The following is a 20,922-nucleotide window of genomic DNA, read 5'->3' on the forward strand; positions in this document are numbered from 1 at the left end:
CTCCAACACACAGGCTGCTGCAGGCACATGCTTTCTTGCTTGTAGATGCAGCCAGACACACAATCCCAAGTTTACAAACAGTAACATTCAAAATACTAATATTCATACTTTCCTTTCTTTCTTGTGCATTTTTACACACGGCTATAGCACAAACACAGTCAGTTTCATCCATATGTACTCTGGATCTCCTGTTTCCACAATCAAAGTCTCACAAGCCCTCAGACATTGTCTGTCTGGCACAAGCAGACACAATCCCTTGAAATCATTAGATTTGTGTGAACACTAGTGCATAATACTCCAACAGGTAAAGTTATCCAGGCCACCCTCCTCTGCATCACACATGCACTGTCAGTGCAGAGATCACATGAAAACATGTTTTTATTTTTACTTTACTTAAGGTGGACAAAATTAATGAACGAAACTTCACTCTAGGATCAGTAAAGCAGCTGTGGGAATGTTTTGAAATTATGTTACACTGAAGGTCTGTTATTTTTTAATATCCCCATATCCCCAGGTGTATTTTCAAATATGATCTATGGGTGAATACTGAGCCAGCTGTAACCCTGACAACAGTGACCCAGATGGTAATCAGCAAAATGGACTAATTGAATAATGTTGAGTTAGAACCAGTGCTTTGCAGAACTCTGTTAGACCCTGCAGTAACTCAATATAATTTAAAGATGTTGAGTGAATTTCACATTCTCCGTTGTGATCCCGCACCTGCAGATGCTGGAAGGGACTTGCACATGGACATCACAGACAATATAAGAGAAACAGCCCAGTGCAGCAGTGTGTGTCTGGGGAGTTCTTTCTGGAATTAAAAGAACTAGATTTATTTATCCCCATAAAACTCTTTGAGGCCCTTAAATAACCTAGAGACATGACTGTTCATTAGCAGTCAACAGTCACAGTCAGGGACAGATCTGCCATATTCCTTAGTAGAGTTAGAACACCATGGCTGTGTATTTTTAGGGCTTTCCATTAGGTTATGAGGCTTACCTGTGCCCTGAAAAGGGAGGGACGTACAGCAGGTTTGTTCATGTTTTTTCTCTGCTGGCATACTAACCCCATTGTTAACATGAAACCTCATTTCATATGTAATGTGCCACAGCGCTGTGTAAGCTAGGCCAGGTTGGATGGGGCTTTGAGCAACCTGGTGTAGTGGAAGGTGTGCCTGCCCATGGGAGGGCGGTTGGAACTAGATGATCTTTAAGGTCCCTTCCAACCCAAACCATTCTATGTTGCAGGGACAGCCTGAGCATCACTGCTCACAGGGACAGGGAAGGCTGGTAGGATGGAGTCCCCGTGGAGCTGAGCGCATTTGTACTAAGGTCCACCATACCTCTGACAGGACACAAGCAGGAGAAGATGTATTAAATGAGTCAGCCCACACAGAGAAATATGACAAGTACCTGGAGGGAAATGGGAGTTAGAGTGTCAAAATGGTTGCTAAAAAAAAGGATGAGGAGCTAGTTCAGGCGTTCCCACCCATTGAGGCTATGGTAAGCACACAGGGCTGAAAGGTTGGGCCCAGAGTAAAGAGCAGAGATCTGCTCCCAGTGTTGACTGAGAGGTCTGGGCTAGTAGTGAGTGTGGGAGGCCATGATTCAGCCACCCCCAAGGCCTGTGTTTCTGCAAGCTTTGAATCAGCCTAGCTGCAGCAATAGAGAGGGATGATTAGAAGCAGAAAACAAAGCATCTGTGAATGGGAAGGGGCATTGACTTTCTGTCATTAACCTTTGAGACCCGCTTTGGCAGCCCTAGCAAGGAGAAGAATAATGAGCAATGTCCAGCGTTGTTGCTGTGCAGAGACCACTCTAGCCGCCTGATTTATGGGGCAACTAAATTATTCAGCCTGCCCCTGCAATGCTGTGTTAATTCTTGTTCTGTCACCAGGGCTGAGGTGTGCCTGGGGCATATGGGCTTAGGATGGTCTCTTGACAAGCTCGTCTTCCTCACTGTACCCAGGATGGTAGAGCTGAGCTGGGACAGAAGGGTACAAAAGAAAGGGGCAGCTGGAGTAGCAGCAGAAAGATGGTGCTGGTGGGGAGTGTTGGGAATAGATCTTGGCTGAACAGGGAGCCCAGAGCAATGCAAGATAATTGCCAAGGGCAATACCAGGTGAGTCCAAGCCTGGAGCATCCATCAATTTAGCCATGGTAATTCCAGCAGACATGCACAACTTTGTCCCTGCTTGAGAGAAGAGACCAAGGAAACCTCTTAGCTGCAAAGGTCTGAAGAGCTTTCTCCTGTAAAGTCATTTCAGCTGTGGTGATTGTGTGCTGCTAACTCCATTAAGTGTAACAACTCCAGGAATGCTGCAGCCATAATGATGTGTTGCCCCTAATAATGAGGCCATTCGTGAGAATTGCAGTCCCCAGTGTGAAAAATGTTTTGAGACTACATTCAAAGGTCCATCAGTGGATAGAGGGTTAGAGTGAAAAGTCAGGAGAGGGATGAAGACATGCAGGTATAGGGGGTGGGGGTGGGGGGGAGGTTGATGATGTGCTTTTGCCAAGATAGTCTCGGTGGCATCTGACATTTCAGAAAGCTGTAAAAAGCCAGAAAGTAAACAAGCTTCATTAATTCCAGCAAAGGGCAATGTACATAGCTGCCAGCTTCTGCTCTTTTCGTTAGCTTTCCCCCTTATTGTCTAAGGGCTTCATTATTGTAAACAGCTTCACAAATTGCATAACAAATAGAGCTTTAAAATATTTAAAGAATAGTCGAACGGTCGGTAACTCATATTCCGTGGAGTGAGTCTTTTTCTTCCTTCCTTCTTTCTATTGCCATAGATCCCTCCTTTTCTCTTTCTCCCACTTCACCTTGTGTCTCTGCTCCCTTGATGTCTTCCTTGCTCTCTGCTTCTGGCCCTCTCACTGTCTCTCTCCTTCTGTCTCACTTTCTCACTATGCCAGACAGCATGTGTGTGTTCCCAATGCCTCCAGTGTTTAGCACAGTTATTCTCCTACCTGTTGGGAAGGGAGAGATTGGGGTGGAAAATTTAATGAGGTGATCCATAAGCCAGTTGTTTCCCATTTGTGTTTGTTTCTCACTGGAACAAGATAATTTGTATATCCACTTGGCAAACTGAGGGACAAAGTGTCAGAGTGAAGCTCTGTGGCACACACAGACTTTCACGTGCTTTTGCTCATGTATGATTTGGGAGATGCAGAGCTGTAGCCCAGGGTCACAGCTAAACTCAAGCTAAACCCCACCCCAGGCTATGCCCAGCATATAAAGCTGCCAGGAGGAGATCTGCAAGCAGGGCACCTTTCAGACAGAGGAAAGCAGCTGACATCGAAGAGCACATGCAGCAGTAACAGACATTATTTGCAGAGGTGCCAAATAATTTCTGCAGGCTATTTTGGTTCAGGCACAGGGTAGCAAAACCATGCCCCCTCATAATAACATATCGTGCTGAGGAGTACCTGGATATGGATGACAATTCATCCAGGGGTGCTCTGTCTCTCTTTTCTTAGGGCTAGCCTGTTGGGCCACACATAATATTAGAAGATGCTGTATTGTTAGATATGAAGCATCATTTTCAGGCATGAATTTATTTTCAAAAGTGAAGATTTGCAGTCTGTTCCTGTTTGTGGGAAGGTCCCTTTTTGAATAACCTGAACCAAAAAAAGCTACAGACTCACCTATGGATACTAGAGACAGCTCTCCCACTTGAGAGAGCTTGATTTCCTTCTTGCTGCTAAATTCTGTGAAATTCAAACTGGGCAAAAGTGAGTATTGCTCAGCCAAGGATTGGTCTATTATTTAACAAGCCAACCCAGAGTTATAATCTAAGTGCAGAGCAACTTGGGAGTATATGTTTAATATAATGCTCCAGGATTATGTCACACTGTGTCTTAAGGCTAGGATGTGATGTTGGAGATTTGGTTACTCCATATCCACTGGGATAGGAGTTCATACTCAGGATGATCAGAAGAGGCGATGTGACAGTCTTATCTTGTGGCTATTGGCCTCCTGCATAAAGGAAAGTAGGTGCAAAGGTACAGCCGTTCTCATTTTAAACTAACCCAGTGCAGATATGTGAGTAGCTGCGCAGAAGTCCTGACCTTCCCAAGAGTTCAGGAACGGTCTTCTCTGTGGCCTGCTTGCCTGGGTTCTCCGTTTCTGCTCTTTTCATGTCAGCCTATGACACTGAGACTATGCAGTATGGAGAAAATCCTTCTTTGGTCTGAGGACCAGCCCAAAAGCAGTCTCCTATCTTCTGTGACTTGCCTGCTACTGCTTCAGAAGTTTCCTGTTACATGAGCCTGGAAGTCATTCTCTGCTGCCACAGCTTGTGGTTAATAGTGCTGCTAACTTCAGCGCCACTGGGATCTTTCCTCCAGCTGGAGAATCACTGTGGAGACCCCTGATGTGTCTGTGCACCCAGCACACCTCTTGGCCCTGACATTAATCCTTTTGCAATGTACCACAAAGTCAGCTTTAGCTTGGAGGAGCGATCAAATAAATATGAAAACTGCTCCCAGAGGAGGTAAATATTCGCTAGACAAGCAGAAAGAAAAGCAATAATATACCATGTAAGCTACTGCCTTTTATTAGCTCGGCTCCCTTTTCTCCCCTTGTAAAGTACTGTTGCATTGTTATATTAATCTTTACTCTGAAGCAAATTAAAGCAGGGACAGTTGTCAGAGTATTATTAAGAGCATCTGTTTAATTAGGGCTGCCTTTGCATCCATTTGAGGGAGAAATGTAACACCCCTGTTCATCCACTCCTGCTGTCTCACTCCCCCTTCGTACCCTTCTCCAGCTATGTTGTGTGCCAGAGGAAGAATGTGTAGTGAATACAGGAGCACCTGGGGCCTTTATTACTTTCCATTTCCTCTGCTCGTAAGAGGTGTCAGTTCTTCTTATTAATGCTGGAGAAGAAGACGGGGCAAGGCAGGGAGGTATAGCTGTCATGGGGTTTTTTAGTGATCGCTGTCTTGAGAGCCTCTATCCCTACTTTCTTCCCCTCAGAAAATAATTTGGAATTCTGTAAAGAGATCATGAACAACTATTAATTATCATTAGCAATTTGCCATTCCAGGCCAGCCTTTCATCTGGGAATCTCAGAGCAGTTTTACAAATGCTAATTAATTGAGACTAGTTCATGAAGTAGTCTGTTAAACTCATTTTACAGGGGTAAATCAAGGCTAAGAGATATGAAGCGACTTGCTTGAGTCGAAGTTGGTGCTGCCAGTGGAACCCAGGCTTCCCAGCTACAAATCGCGTGTTGCAACCACCCCCACAAGTGAGGTTCTCAAGCTCTCCCGCCTTCCCTGCAATGCCCCAGCTGGATGATGGCTTCCCCCCTGACATTTACACAAGGCAACACCAGGAGGTGATAAAAACAGTCGCCAAAGCTTTGGCCTTGTCCATTTCTTTGTCTTCACGAGATGGTTCTCAAAATACAGGTTCACTAATAATGATAAAATACAACGATTTAACTGCAGCCGGACTGCCAGAATTTGAAGGGAGGTACAGGACTGCTCTGAACATACCCTGTTCTTCCTTAAACACTTGCTACTGGTCTTTGTCAGGGCTGTGATCCAGCAAGACTTTTGCCCTGACCCATTGAAAACAGTTCCTACAATCTTATGCCTGTCTGCTTCCCTTTCTCCATGTATCTCTGCATTTCTGTGTCTTTCCAGATCGCAGTATCTGATTGTCTAGGCACCATTTCTTCTGTATTTATGTAGCCATTTACCCAAGCAGCCAGCAGTGAATTAATCATTATGTCTACAGTCTCAGCTGGGAGAGGTATTGACTCATAGATTCAAGTCCAGGAGGCCAAGAGCTTGTTTGTTACCTGATAAGACTAAACTTCATTTGGGGCTGCCCAAGATGTCACGGGTGGTTTAATGAACTAACTTCGTGAACTATGAAGGTTGGAGCTTGGCTCTGCACCAGCGCACAGGAAACACGGTTTGTGTATCTGATTGGTCCTATTCTGTGTGCAGCAATTCAGCATGCTGCAGATCACAGCAGTGCAGGGAAGTGCTTGCAGCAAAGAACAGTTAGGAATTCACAAGGGTTGAGAGAAACAGAACTAACTTCTCCCCTGCAACCGTTTCTCTTCTCCGTGCCCTATCTGTCCCATCATATGTTTTTGAAAATCAGAAATTTCAATTGAGTCAAACCTTTTTCTCCATTTAGCACAGACCATTTTCCCCTAAGAGTATATTCCCTGAAAGGTCTGCCTGTTCAGTCATATAAATTATCCACAGACTCAGGCTATCTGGTGAGTTAATCAGGTTTAGAACTATGTCAGGTCACTCAGAAGTTCAAAGCAGCCCATACCTACGTGTGAATCCAAATTCCAGTGACCAGTCTGAGATATTGTAGCAAGAGCTGTTTTATATGCTAGAAATAGTAAAAAACCCATAAATCCTAGCTCAGTTTACAAGTGCTTGGAAATATCTGGGGTTCTGGGATAGTCTAAAAAATCTGGACTCTGAATATTTGGGGCTTTCCCATCATTATAAGTATTAACCATATAATTAGGTATTATCTGAGAATTATCCATAAATACTCACCACAACATGATATTTGCTAAGTAATAATTAGGCTATGAAAGGAACTCAAATAATACCTTTGTCTAGAAAATTAAAGGCCCTGCACTGCATTTATACAGCACCATGCTGAGGGGGTAATAGGGTTTAAAATTGCGGTAAATTACAGTTAGACCAAATCTCAGCCCCCTTAAGTGTAAAGAAGCTACAGGGCAAAAGAGAAGCAGGCCTCCAAAGAAATTTTAGAGAAAGCTATGTAGATTACAGTTCTTTACAGCAAGTTTAAAATCCAGTCACTGAAAGATGCAGGCATCACAGCGTGCTTTACTATCCAGCTCCAGAGGAGCTGTCCGGCTGTTGTCAGTACGATGGAAGGCCCCCAGGCCATGTTCACACATTTCTGATACCAAGTTAGATACTGTGCAGAAGCTTGTCCTGCTGTACCCAGCTCCCTGGGCACTGCACAGAGCCATGCACTGACAGCTACAGCATCCCTCATTGATGGACTGACCATGTTACAAAAAAAAAAAATAGGACAAGGCACTAAGTCTGTTCACAGGGACAGCACCTGTGGACTACATCTCCTTCAACATTTTCATTTTAAATGAAGTCCCCATTTTCCAGACTTAGGTTCTTCTCAGAAGTACAGGATTTTTCTTCTCTAAACTGTCGCTATGTTAGATTGGGTGAAATGAGAGCTACCAAGGATGGAAATTATTTCAAGGGGACAGAGTTACATTTTGCTTTGGTTTGCAATGTTTCATAACTCTCCTGATGAGCACAGCAGAATCTTATGTATTTATTTATCATCATTAGAGATTTTGAGTTGAACCTAAGGAAGACAAACATGCAAATTTCATTGAATTTCGTATTTCCATTAGATTCATTTCAGAATCACAGGACACAAGCACATTTAGGGGAAGCCTTTGCTGCATAGGACTAAATGCTGAGTGTCTCAAAGCAGGCTACAAAATTAAAGGAGAATTTAAACATTAGATCATTTGTATTTCAAATTTGCCCTCCCTCCCACTTTGAACACAGTGTAAGACAGGGATAGTAACCTTCCACATGAACTCCCATCTCAGTTTCATAAATATAAATCCACTCGTGTTTGTGCAGATGTGTAAGCACTTCAGAAGAGATTGGAAGTGAACAGTTCTGCATGCATAGCAAGTCCTGAAGACCAAGCTGCAAATAAGGCTTAGGGCCACAGAAAGAGCTTTGACGGTAAAACAAAAGCCTGAGTAGCTAGTCAGTTGCAGGGCACCATGTCGACTGGATGAGGATAGAATCAGCTTTGAATGAGGATGGGGTCACAGAGATAAGATATGGGTGGGACACTCTAGTGGCAAATTGATCATAATGCATCTGCAGAGAGGGCTGAACTAAACATGCCTGGGTAATCTTGGTTCTGAAATTGTCTAATGTTTGCATGCAGGAACTTGGAACTTGACCATTAAAGGTAGTATTTGAGGTTAGGGTTTCTTCCCCTCTCTCAATCTGATAGGTTCTTTTAATTTTAGCACTGGTGATCTCTAGTAGAAAAAGCCTACTTCTGGTATCCTGTCTGAAACCCAAGATTTACTAAAAGCTCATTGTGTCCTAGTGGTTGGCGGTTTATGGCTTTTTCAAGAATAAAAGCAGCATTTGACTTTTGGAAATGGAAAAGAACAAGAACGTACGTGAGACTTCCTTATTCCTCTTCCTGCGTGCTTTGCTTGTGGGATTACAACACTTCTATGTTTCCTCTCCTGTGCAGCCAAACCTTTAAATGGATACTTTGGTACCCGGTGCATTTTGATCAATAACACTTGCTGTCTCTTAGTTACTTGTAGAGAGGGACTATAAATGCGAACAAGCAATACAACAGGGTGCTATAATCACTGGCATAAGTCACCCTCCGCCACAGCTGACCTGTGACTCCTTTTGCCTTGAATATGTTTGCCTGGGTATAGTAATGGATTCCTGGTCACTATATTTTGAATAGTGATTTTCTATGGATGAGACCCAACTCTCATCTTGCTTCTTGTTTGATGGCTTCTTGAGCTCTCTCCTTTCCCAAGAGAGAAAGAAAAGACATTTTCCAGCAGAGATGTCTGCACTGAATGGAAATTTAGTCTTTGTGTGCTTTAAACACGTTCATAAATAAATCAGAGCTGATGAAAGGTGCTAGTGTAGCAGTCATAGTGGTTGGAATCCTCTGCAGGAGGGGAACAAAATGAGCAGATTCTCACTCCACACCTTGTACCATCACAATGCCTCAAACGTCCTCCTCCGGCCTCTGCACCTGAGAAATGGTTCCCATTTCTGGTCAGCAGAAACCAGTGGAGTTGAGTTAGTGCCACCTGAAGTGGGGATTTCTTGTTATAGAGACCTGTCTGTTCACACTGGGATTGAGCCTCACCAAACTCAGTTCATACCGTTACCCAACCGCCATCAGTCAGTGCCAATCCAGATTTATACAGGATTGGGACCTGGTTATCTGTAGCTTGGAGCAGGTGACATTTGGGAGTCTGGCATCTGAATTTAATTCTAATCTCTTTTACACTCACCCTCTGGCAAAGACCATTGGCTTCAGGAGGTCCAAGTCCTGCCCTGGTTGTTTAGTAAGAGAGAGAGGGTGGGAAATTCTCATACCATTAGGAAATAACAGATCTGAGGAAGGAAGACAGTTTGTTTAAAAGAAATAAAGTGTCTGAGGGTATCGATGGTGCTTAAATCTGTGCAGAAAGTGCAGTATAAACATTAGCTCCTGTGCAGGAGGCTGAATCAATTGAAATCTCAAACAGATTTTAAAAATGTTTTTATTAAAGTTCCCCTTTCAACCTTTTTATTGTAGGTTTTAAATTCTAATGTGCAGAGAGGACAAAGTAGGTGGCTTAAACCTGCCACTACTTGGTGAACTTCAGCTTTTTATATTGGGAGTCCTCTGCCCAGAAGGCTTTGAAAAGAAAATGTGTTTCTGTGCTCTGATCCGTGAAGGATCTGTGCTACGTTTGTTCCCTTCTCAGAAGTAAACACCTACACCTTGAGGATGGAAAATTTAAGACAATGCCACACTGGTAACATTAAAACTGGCTTTTGTAATTTTGGCTGAGGGTATTTAGAAAACCCAGTCCATATTCAGTGTACACAGCTATACTGGCTTGGACTGTTCAGATCTGCATCCTGCCTGAGTTTGGGACAGGAGTCTGCAAGTTAAAACATGGATATTGTAGGATCCTACAGTTGATAGTTGTTCCTCAAATGTCTGATGCAAAGGGCCTCATGCTGGTAAGCCTATGGGCATGTTTATTTTGCAGAGCTCTGTAGGTTTGAATGCTGCAGCCCTGCCCCAGCTATTTGTAACCCATATCTCTACCAAAGATTACTGTCTGCCTGTCTGTGGGAGGAATGTTTCACATGAGTGCTCTCTAAGCTGCTTCCATCAGACTCAGCCAGGTTAGTGCAAACATATCATTTATGCCATTTGAGCTAAGCTGACCGATTATGACTGAAGTGCATCAAGGAATGCTCTCAAGAAGCAATCTGTCTGCTGAGCTGGAGGGACAGTAACTTCTGACAGAAGGGCAATAACAGTGCTGTGAGGTAGGGAAACAATGTCTTAAACGGCTCCAGCTGCTCTGTAGAAAGGCCATCTTTTCGAAAAGGCATTGTGGCATGGATGCCAGCCTGCTAGCTGAAGTTCCTCTGCAGATGCAGGGCCCTCCCAGTGTGATATCGGTATAAATCTCATAGCAAGTTTTGCAGGTCTTGTTTTGTGAATTGCTGCCGTCTCAGGCAGGTTTCCCCAGTGAGTTCAGGTAGATAGGTGAGGGTTTTTCACTTGCCATTGCAGAAATTTCCATATTACAGCCACCTGGCCTTTTGGGAAGAAATCTCACAGCTTTACAGTAGCACAGACCTAGTTCAGCATCCTCAGTAACTGGCATTCTTTCCTCTGTGGCTTCTCACAGTCTCAGCCCTGGGACATGGGATGCTGCACTCTGCCTGGTAAGCTTTGGGTCTCAGGCTGTAGAATCAAGCAGCTCTGAATCTCTTATTGCAAGACAGAGATCCCGCATGGCAATAGTTAGCAATCGGCACCATCTGCCACTGTGTAAAGCCTTGTAGGCTTTTCTGTAGCTGGAGGAGGTTTCTCTCCACTGCCACCTGTATGCCATTTAAATTATGTGTGTCCCCTCCCTGATATCTTTGTTTCCAAATGAAAGGCAGAGATGAGACAGCAAAATACTGCTGATCTGCCTACCTTTCAAGCACTCTAAATCTGCCATGTAGCATTTGGAGTGGTTCGAGCTTGGTTCTTGCATGGTTTCCACTGCGGCAAAAGTAGAAGTATCCTCCTCATCGGGTCAGACTGCCATTTTACCACATAGGCCATTGAATAAAAAATGACATTCACTCAGGAGTGCATCAGCCTGGGTCAAGTCCCATTATAATTTTCTGTTTCTTGAAATTGTCTTCCCCACCTTATCTCTGTTTTCTTTTTTTAAACTTTAAAAAATCAGGACATGGTACTGAGCTTTAGAGTCAGAGTCCCTGGTGGATTATTAACACCAATAATGAAGAGCACAACTTTATGAGGATGAGGAGTTTGTTAAACTCATTAATTTTATTCATAATAGGGAATTAATGTGCAGAAAGGCAACACCAGCCTGGCGGTAATTGCTTTTTGGTTTTAAAACGCTAAGTGGAAAAGCTAAAAGTCATTTCCAGCTGCTGCTTCCTTTCTCTTCTCCTTCACTCCCCCTTCCTTCACTTACTCTTCCTGGCTCTTATTTTTGTTTCACATGAATTGTTTTTTTTTTTCTTTCTGCCTCTTCTTCATTACAAGTCATTATATTTCATCATTACAAGACTTTGGTCATATTTCATTGCTTTCCCATTATGTTTTCATAATTTTTCTCCCAATGTTACTGTACAGAGCAGAGCCAGGCAGAGAATTCAAGCAGCTCAGGTCTATTTCGATGCCTTAGCTCTTGTTGGAGTTAATGAGCAACCATATCTCTGGCCACTTTTGGCCTTTTAGCAAGCAGATGCAATCTGTTTTCACTCTTTCCTCTCACTGAATATACCACCTCCTTCAGGCAATGGGATGTCCTGTGATTCAAGGTTAATGCCTTGTGAAAATGTAAATACCATTTCATGCTCTCTTTAAAGTTGAAATAGCTCTTTCTCCTGTAGACTTCAGAATGTGGGAGGAGGGAAGATTATTGAATAAAACAATTGAAGAGGAGCACTGACCAGCTTGCTTAACATTGTCTGGCATTGTGGTCTTTTGTGCTCTTGGAAAGGAGCATCACTCTATATTTACACTGCAAAGAGAAAATCTGCCATGTCAAGCTTGCTGCTGTTGTAATGATGTAGCCCTGGACTAAACCCCAGACTTTCTTTTAGGTTTGATAACACTGTCATTAGTACAGCTTAGCCCTGGACTGAGCCCTGAAGTTCATGGTCTTTATGGTCTGACTCATCTAAGTTTTATGTAGAAGAAAAGGTGTAGTTTGGTTGTCAACGTTTCACATACACATGTACCCAAATGCATGCAGTCAGCTTTGGCTTTGCTTGAAGACAGAATGGGAATGGTATGAAAAGGTCAGAGACAGGTGTCGCACTTCAATTTGAAGAGCGGAAGGAAAGAGTAAAAAGTTCAGTCTTTTAAATTCAGTTTTTAGTGTTGCAATAAATTTTATCAATTCCTTAAATGCAAGCAGATTCTAAAAAACTATATGCAAAGTTCCCAGAGCCTTACAGAACTGGAAACTTTAGAGGCAGCTTTGTAGTGCCTTTCTTCCAGGGTACTAAGGTGGTTCAGAGAAAGTCTTGAGAACTGCTCTCAGTCAGACTCGGTTTCTGCTAAGGAGTCTCAGTTTAGGCTTCTTTTTAATTGTCTAGACCAGAACATTAAGTCTGAAAAAGTCCTGTGACCCAGTTCCAGATGCAGACCTTGTGACTCATCTCAACTGCACCAAAATATAAGAAAAAATTAGTTATCATCCTTTTCTTGCTCTTTCCCTCTCCTTTGTTATATCTTCAGTGTGTGTATGGCTTAATTTTAGTTCTGATGAAAGCAAATGACATTTTAATTTTTATAGCATGATTTATTGTCATTTGGGTTTTAATTTATGAAAAAATAATTGAAAAGAAAGAGAGATTTAACCCTGACCATCATTCTTGATAGCTATGAGCCATAGCTGTGAGACTGTAGCTATTTCAGGACATATTTTACTCACCCAAGCAGGACAGGGATATATCATTTTCTGATACTAGTTCTGTGCAAAGGCCTAATTGTTTGCTTGCTGGCTGAAAGAAGATTTGAAAAGAAAAATAATCTGATGATCATGGTACACATTTTTTTTTACTCATTTTCTGCAATCAAAATGAAATGTCAAGGAAGTATACCTGTTGTGTATTCAATTTCCCTGCTCCATCACAGACCTTTGTTGCTTTGTGGTATAATCACTCTGTCTGATAGTCTCTCTGTTTCATATTCAAGAGTGAGGAAATAGCTGTGTTTCCATCCAGCAAGGTCTACTGGTCTTGGCACATATAAAGATATCCTCACCTGCCCCTTGAAGACTGCACTTCTTTTCCACTCCCCAACATATCCCCATGATTGCAGAGTGCCAGGGCAGTGAAGAAAAGAGTATTGCTAGCAGCAGCCATGCCTCTCCTCGCCCACCATTCGGGAAGGATGGGGTCTCCTTTCTTTCCTTTGGAGATGATAAATTCTGTTCCAGATCACCAAAGATTTGTGTCTGCTATAATTTATAGCTGATTTAGAGAACTCTTTATCTTCTGTCCTTCCTCCTTTCATGTCCTGGTCCTGCCAGCACTATCTGGCAAGCCAGGAAGACTTTCATCTTTGGCTGGCTGTGAGGATTGCAGTTCTGTCCAGGTCCTAAGCAGACGGTGGCTGCCTCATTGTCAGGAGTCATCTATGCCTCTGCCACAAGCAGCCTGGCAGGCCAGAAAATATGGTTACCAGGCTGCCTTTCTAACTCCTGCTATGCTCCTGCTCTGTGAACTGCAAAGGGATTTCATCTTCCTGCGTGGCTATGCCTCTCAGAGGCTGGCCAGGACTTGGCAGCATCCAGCAGTGCCCTAGAGGCCCACAAAATAGCACAGACACATCTACCGGCACCTCTTTTGTTCTGTGAAGATGCACATGGTGCCTCATCAGAGGCCAGTCATACTCTTATGCACAGGTCAAACCCTGATAGCTTGCCAGGGATCCAGCCTATATCAAATGGGACAGAGCTGTGTCCCCCGCCCAGCCCCTCTGCACCCCTAGGCGGCTGCAGGAGCATGTCCTCTGCTCCTTCTTAATGGGAAGTGGCACTGTGGCTGTGCTCCGTAGCATGACCACGAGGCACTTGGCAGCCGGAGAAGCAGTGTGAGCGCTTGGACCCAGCCCCAGTGTGTGCCAGAACCTAATTGGCACAACTGGTCCTTGAATGCTAATCAGGTTCCTTATTAGCATCACCCAGCAAAGGCGCTGGGGAAGGGGTGGGCATAGTAGCAAACAGAAGCATAAGGAGTGCTACCCAAGTCCATTGGAAGAGTCTAGCTAATCCTCTGTGCTGTCTAAGTGGCTGGCATGCACTCAGCTGCAAAGAGGGATCTTTCCTCTAATGCTTTTCTTTATCTTTTATAGCAGCTGAGGCCAAGCTCAGTATTTATATTAGTTCTTTTAAAAATCCTCTTGGTCTCTATTTTATCTGGTAGTGAATTCCACAGCTTAATTATGCATGTGAAAAAAGTAATAATTTACCTATATTCATCATAAAAGCGTTGCCCTTTCCTTGCTCCCCTCCCCCACTACTATATTTTATGTATTCACAGGTTCACACATCTTCATCGCAAGATGCTGTTGCAAGGTGGATGTGTTAGAAGGGTTTTCTTTGGTGCCTGCTGTGTACGGCACAGCGAGCACATGCCATGGTGAAAGATGAGTATGCACAGGGCTGCAGCTTCCTTTTTTCTTCCCTGTAAATGTGTCTCTGTGCACTTGGTCACTGGGGATTTATGCAACGTTTTCCATACATGAAAAAAGCGTTACAAAAAGAGCTTGGCTCCTCTTTCACCTGCAGAGGGAGCTTTGTGAGGGCCAGGGAGATGCTAGCTCTGCCTTTTCTGTACAATTCTGCCGTTTTATCACATTTTTGACCCTGGGCTGTTAGTCAGAGGCCTTTCACCAGGACGAAACTCATCTGAAGAAAAAAAATCCCACTACCTTCATTCCCAAGCAAGCTCCCCCGCTTTTCTGTGCTTTAAACATCTTTGAGAAAACTGCTGTCAACAGCATCCTCTCCTTCCCTCTCTCTATGGGGTCTGTCTTGTGAGCACAGCATGGGTGAGGAAGAACAGCGAGCAGATGTTTGGATTTCACACTGCACGTCTCCTCCCTCTGCCTCTGCCAGTCCTGGAAGAAGATTTTTCATCAATAAGTGCAATGGGGATTCTTAATGAACAGCCTCTGTTAAGCCAGAAAAAATGTCCTATGAATACCAGGGGCAGCTGATGGATGTGTGCTGGTGTTGAGGACAGGACGCTGGGGAGCTGCAAGGATTTCTTGCTTGGGCAAGACAATTCTGAGTTTCTCCAGCCTTGTCTTTAGCAGAGGGGGTAGATCAAGGACCACTGACCAGAGCTTTGCCAGTTCTGTGAAACTTAACATGACCGTCAGTCTGTGGCCTCCAGTGTTGAAGGACTAATGGTGTGAATCACAGTCCTGGTGCCTGACTGTCTGCAGTCTTCTTGTATCCAAGAGGCCAAGAGGAAGAAGCTTTCGGTTTCCTGTCTGAAATGCCCACGTCCTCATCTATCAGGAATTAAAATCCTGGTCCTAATGTCCTGACATGACACCTATTGCATTTAAACGCTGGTATTTATTTGTGCAGGGAAGGAAGGAAGTGAAATCCTAACCTATATAAGCAGGCTTCTAAAGTGCAATTCTAGCAATACAACGCAATATTCTAGCAATAGATAAAATTGCTGTGCTTTGCATATATTAGGGATGTGGTGATAAACTAGGCATTTAGATAGCCTCAAATTCCCAGTGGATTATGCTAGGAAGTGCAGCTACTAAAATGGGATCTGAAAATGGAGTGCATTTTTCCAGCTAGCACATAGCATGGTCCTGGAATTGTATAAAGCCATGGGCATGATTTCTTGTCAGTCTGGGCATGTGTTTCCTGCAGAAAGATTCTACCCCTTTGGAAACATTTTCCCTGATTGTGATTCCTCTCAGCAGTTTCCCTCTGACCTTTGAGTTTAAAAAGCCCTTAAGTACCAGAAAGAAGGAAAGCAAAATATTTGTAGTGATAAATTTTCACCCTTGCTGGCAGTCAGTATTAGTCCTATTTTTGTGACATTGTCAGGCTCTAATGGAACAAAAATGGACCTTGTTTCTAATAGCTTTGACTCCCCAAGCAGGTACCTGTGCAGTAGGCCACATTTTGTCTCTGGAATGTAATAAAATGATATAAAATTGTATAGATGTTACATATTTTGTTTATGTGCTTTATTTTATACATTTCAAAGGTAAAAAAATGGCAGGCTCAAAATATGGTACTTTTGCAAAACTGCACCAAATTGCCAGCAGCATCCTAAATTAGACTATGTGTAAATAGACTGTATGGCATTTGGAGAGCCTTGCTGTGGGTCTAGCTTGGGTGGCTGATGGTGTAGAGATATTGTTTGTCTAAACAGTTCCCAGTTATGCAGCTCTACAAAGTGGCAGCTGGGACAGCCTAAGCATGGGCACTTGGACTCAGAAAACCCAGTGACTCAGCAGGCAAATCAGGACACCCTAACTAGGACCAGGGTAAACTAGCAGGTGCTGTGCTTGCTGGAAGTGTCGTCCTGCATGCGAGTTAAAGAACTGGCTTGGCTACAACCTGCAGACAGTGAAGAGCCCAGTGGCCTGTCCGTTGAGATGTGGCTCACCTCAGTGTGTTTGCTGTGGTCTGGCTGGACTCCTTCCACTCACTTTTAAATCAATCCTGCAGTTCCAGACAGATGTGGTATATTTTACAGTCTCTGCTGGACTGTTTGGTTGTCTGGCAGTGTGCTGCTGTAAGGTCTGCTGCTTGCCATGCCAGTACTGGCTGTATTTCAGTGACAGATGACATTTTCCTAGTGTACGCATAGTTTATAACCAGCTTTTATTAAAGCTTTCTCCTTGAGCAAAAGGACATCTATTAGGAGGAGATACTGGCAGTGGAATCGGGGGTCTTTGATGCCATCTTGTTGATTGACTAAGAACGTATCACGTCCTGCTTCACAGAGCACAGCAGGAGTCAAACAACAGAAAATACGTCCTTTCCTTGCATCTTTGGGTCTCCCTCAGCCAACACTTGGCCCAAGTATTCTCCCTTCACTGTCTTTCAAAGCCATGCTACTGCTGCTATTCCTACCTCTGTATAGCTTCTCTCTTGGCTTCCTTAGCCTTCTTGCTACTCTTTTGCCAATGTACAAACCATGACAAAAAATAGCCAACTACTTGTCATCTTCTGGGAGTACCTTGCATGTGCATTTATTTTTGGCAGTAATTTTTCTGTTTGATTGATGATACTTACTAATGTTTTGATTCTCTAATTCCATGTATATCTGCATAGTGGATAGGAAAGGAAGTGTGGCACATGAGCATATGCAGTACATGGATTTTGAAGGAGCTTGGATGTGAATATATATTATTTTTGTATGCATGTGTGCACGTATCTTTAGATGCCTCTCAGTCTGTGCCAGGTGCAGTATATGACAATACAATGATTTTATACATACTTGATGCATTTCTGTGCAATGTCAATATGGTTATTCTTCATGTGAATTCTTGTTTGAAACAACCTTACTTTCCTTCAACCAGCTCTGCCTCTCTATGAACTATGAAGGATAGGTAAATAGGGAGCCAGAGAATGGAGCAAGGCAGCTGGGAGGTTATTAATATTGAAAATATCAGCAAGCATCAGCCCTTTGATCACAAGACATGTTTACAAAAGGACCTTTCCACTGCATGAGGACACTTGCACACTCCACCAAGCTAGTTGGCATTCAGTGCATGCCATAGCATCTGGTTCTGTCTCTTGCTCTGTGGCTATCCAGAGAGAGATTGTAAAATGAGTCGACAGGTAGATAAATAAAGAGAGAAAACTGGGCTATCATCAGAGGCAAATGCGGGTTTATGTAGGTGCAACTTGACAGGAGGCGGGGAGGGATAAGTCACGTTTGCAGACTGTGTGTGGAGGTATTGCAATTGCACTGGAGCCTGTGGTCCAAAGGGTCTGGGAAGCTGTCTGAGAAGACTGGGAAAGGAGAGGGAAGAGGTGGGATAAGCACTGTCAGTTAGCTGGACCTGGTGTCCACTTTTAGCCCTTGTGCCACACCTGATGCCAGCTGTGCCACAGCACTGCTGCAAAGCATTTATGCTCCCTCAGGTCATGATCTGATTGTGTTGATGCTGATTATGGCCTCTGGGCTCTTCCAAAACAGAAGTAGTAAATAGCGCCAGCCTGCTCTGTGCTGCATCCTCATCTGGGTACTGACCTGAACCTTCTTCTGAACCATCTCCTTGGGAGAGGGTTTGAATCACTGCAAATCAAGAGCAGAAGAACTGTATGATCACACAGTCCTGTCACCCCCCATCTGGTCTGCAGATATTAATACAATTTCTGGCTGGGTTTTTTTTTCCCCCATGGGAAAGTAGTGTATGACTGATGGCTTTTTTTTTTTTTTTTTTTTTTCTTTTTAAACCAGGAATCAGCAATATCCAGCAAGTCAGTGGATCCACTTTAGCATTTCAGAGCCTTTACCCAAGGTATGTTGTGACTGGTATAAAAACACCTGTAGCAGGAGATGGCATAGTGGAATCTCTGTTCCCTGGCTAAGACTGCCGGATTCTAATCACAGTGTAAATACTAATAATTAATAATAGTGTATGAGTAGCTATCTGAAACTCTCCCTTGCTCAGTGCCATTCACATTGGCAGGCAGTGGCAGAAGATGGCTCAGTATTTCATAAACAGCATTTGCGAGCTTTTGTTCAGACTCAGTACAGATGTTCAGTTCAGCCATGTTTGTGCCCCTTTTTATTCACTGTTGGCTAATACACAGGGAGAGTCTGGCTGTTTGGGGAAAAGGAGTTCCCTGTGGTTGTTTAGAGCACCTTTAGAAAGGCAGTTATGGGTAAGTGTGCGAAAGGACCTTAGATCATAAGTGTTACATGAAACCTTTGCAAAAGGAGAGTCTCAATCCCTTGCCAGTGTGCTCGTCAATGTATGTCTGCTACGCAGGGCTCTAAATTGCACGCTCCCAACGTCCCTGGAGATTAGACCACGTTTGGAAATCAGTGAATTCCTAATGCTATAATGCTCTGCGGCGAAAATATCCCTAAGAGGAAAAACATCTGAGATTTCACTGAAGTGATCTACACACTAAAATGATGGGAGCAGAAAGCAAGGAGGATGGACAATTCATCTGTCTCAGAGGCTGCTGATTGCCAGATCTCTCCTATGACATACAGAAGAAATGTTCTGTGTTTTTACTTCTGAATCTCTCTATCCCTCTCTCTTGAATGAGGTATTTTTAATAGATTTAACCCCACCTTCCCTTGTCTTTTCCTCACACACAGAGGTAGTGTTTTATAGGTTTAGGTTCTATATCTTTCTTGCACATGCAAATACCCATATACAGAAATGCACACACAAGCTGTTTTTATAGATTTAGCTTGTGTGTATATCTGCTTTACAGTTGAGCAGGCTCCTATAGTTTTAGCGTGCACATCTATAAATAATCTCTCACATACACACATACATGAAAGCATGCTCCTATGTCTTTAGTTCCGGTGTCACACAGGAGCAGGTTTTGCTCCTTTTGAAAGGTAAGAAGTGTGGGAGCGGGTTGCCTAGCTTTACAATACCAGAAGTCAAACTAAAAGATCTGCAGAACTCTTTGCTGTGGCAAACCACTGTTTGGCCCTAGGAGATGGAACTGCTTTAATTTAGCTGAAATTACTGGACTTACTAGAGGTAAATGCCATGTATATCATGGTAGATGTAACATTTGTGATATACAAGAGATTGTCCTAGATAATCAGCTGGCTCTCTCTTACCTTCAAAGAAAGGTTGTGTTTTCTTTTGTACTGTTTACTTCTGGAAGAAAAAATGCCAAAGCAATAGAAGAATGTATGCTTATAGTATTTGTTTCTCTGCTTTCCAAAACTAGGAAATGGTACTGGAAGCCCAATGTGTTAGTAAAAACAACGGAAAGCTCATTTTTTAATTGCAGATAATATTTTGGTTTGCAGCAACTTTGTTCTCTTCAGGGTTTTCAATTTTCATTAGACCAAAATATGCAAAGCAGTAAGCAAACAAGTGAAAAAAGTGTTTAAAGGAAATTTGAGGGGGGAGTATTTTTCCCTCAAGATTTTTGTCATAAAGGTAATAAGCATTTTTTTGCCAGCTTGTCCATAGACTTTTGATTTAGTCCTACATTTTTGTACCTCTAGTAATGACCTGCTGTAGTATGAATCAAAAGGTTTTTAATGTTATACCTCACACATAATTTTAGGGCATTCTTCATGTAGCATTGCCCCCTTATGCCAGCAATGGTCTTACCCACAAGAAAAGGAGCCTTTAGAGGGAGATGCTTACATTGGGAGGGAAGATAACTGCTCTTGAGTGGATGGACATGAATTAGCTATAAATTTCCTCAAGGGTGAATGTTACTCTAGCAGCATTTTTAGCATCTTTGCCTGACAGAGAACAGGGAGCTGAGTAAGTGGTAATATTCTGACGTCATTTTAAATGTTCTTAGGGCTATCTCTAGTCACACTGTTTATACAGTTTAAGGTCTGAAATGTAACAGTTACTGTTATCCCAAGATAAGACACAATGAAATGGTGTCTGTAGCTGGTGAGGGTTATTTCTGTATATCAAATTATTTCATGCTGCTAGGTTTTCAAATGGACTCTAATTAAATTAAACAGCTTTTTTTTTTTCTCCTTTATCACCACAGGCAGATCGAGATTGTGTTGCAATTATGGGGGAAGATCTATATTTATAGTGTGGAAAGAATTTGTACAGAAGCCACAGTTGTCTCTCTGCCTGGCGTGACATTTGCATTCTGCATGAATGTTGTGTAACCTTCTGGTAAGTAAAACAGGCACAAAGTATGTACCAGCATTGTAAAGACAAAGCTACAGGTCCTTCTTCTCTTGTGCTTAAAATACGATAACAGATGCTAAAAGCACTTTCTTTCTAATATGTTGGTGGTTAGAAGTTGAAAGCTGAATTCACACTTACTGACATGAATGCAAGATCTAGGGCTTCAAGAGAAATATCAGGTATCCTTGGGTGCAGCAGAAAAATACACAAGAAATACAATAATGGTAATATTTCTTGTGG

General features: G+C 43.1%; 1 long non-coding RNA gene across 1 annotated transcript in view; it reads left to right on the forward strand.

Annotated features, from left to right (window-relative positions):
• LOC142034886 (uncharacterized) overlaps positions 1-20,712 on the forward strand; it is a 50,013-nt gene extending 29,301 nt beyond the window's left edge. Inside the window, exons 3-4 of the long non-coding RNA XR_012651763.1 lie at positions 18,276-18,336; positions 20,534-20,712. This is a non-coding gene — a long non-coding RNA (uncharacterized LOC142034886). The remainder of the gene's footprint in view (positions 1-18,275; positions 18,337-20,533) is intronic.
• The last annotated feature ends 210 nt before the right edge of the window (positions 20,713-20,922 follow it).

This window comes from Buteo buteo, chromosome 9 (genome assembly GCF_964188355.1).
Source record: "Buteo buteo chromosome 9, bButBut1.hap1.1, whole genome shotgun sequence".
Taxonomy (NCBI): domain Eukaryota; kingdom Metazoa; phylum Chordata; class Aves; order Accipitriformes; family Accipitridae; genus Buteo; species Buteo buteo.